At 18.2% G+C, this 203-nt stretch overlaps 1 protein-coding gene across 1 annotated transcript in view; it reads left to right on the forward strand.

Annotated features, from left to right (window-relative positions):
* Positions 1 to 203, forward strand: part of LOC119586659 — a 10,870-nt gene that overhangs the window by 9,416 nt on the left and 1,251 nt on the right. The gene's annotated exons all lie outside the window — the stretch shown is intronic.

The raw sequence follows: 203 nt of genomic DNA on the forward strand, positions 1-203 counted from the left end.
GGAGTACGTGAGATATAATATTATAATTAATATATCGTATACATATAATATATATATATACGTAGAGTTGCATATATATTATATAGTATAGGCAATAGCATCATATAATATTAATAGTATACATATATACTAGCTATATCATAGTGAATAGTATATTATAATAATATATAATAGTTATTACTATAATATTATAGTTATATAGG

The sequence above is a fragment of the Penaeus monodon genome, chromosome 21, assembly GCF_015228065.2.
Source record: "Penaeus monodon isolate SGIC_2016 chromosome 21, NSTDA_Pmon_1, whole genome shotgun sequence".
NCBI classification, from domain to species: domain Eukaryota; kingdom Metazoa; phylum Arthropoda; class Malacostraca; order Decapoda; family Penaeidae; genus Penaeus; species Penaeus monodon.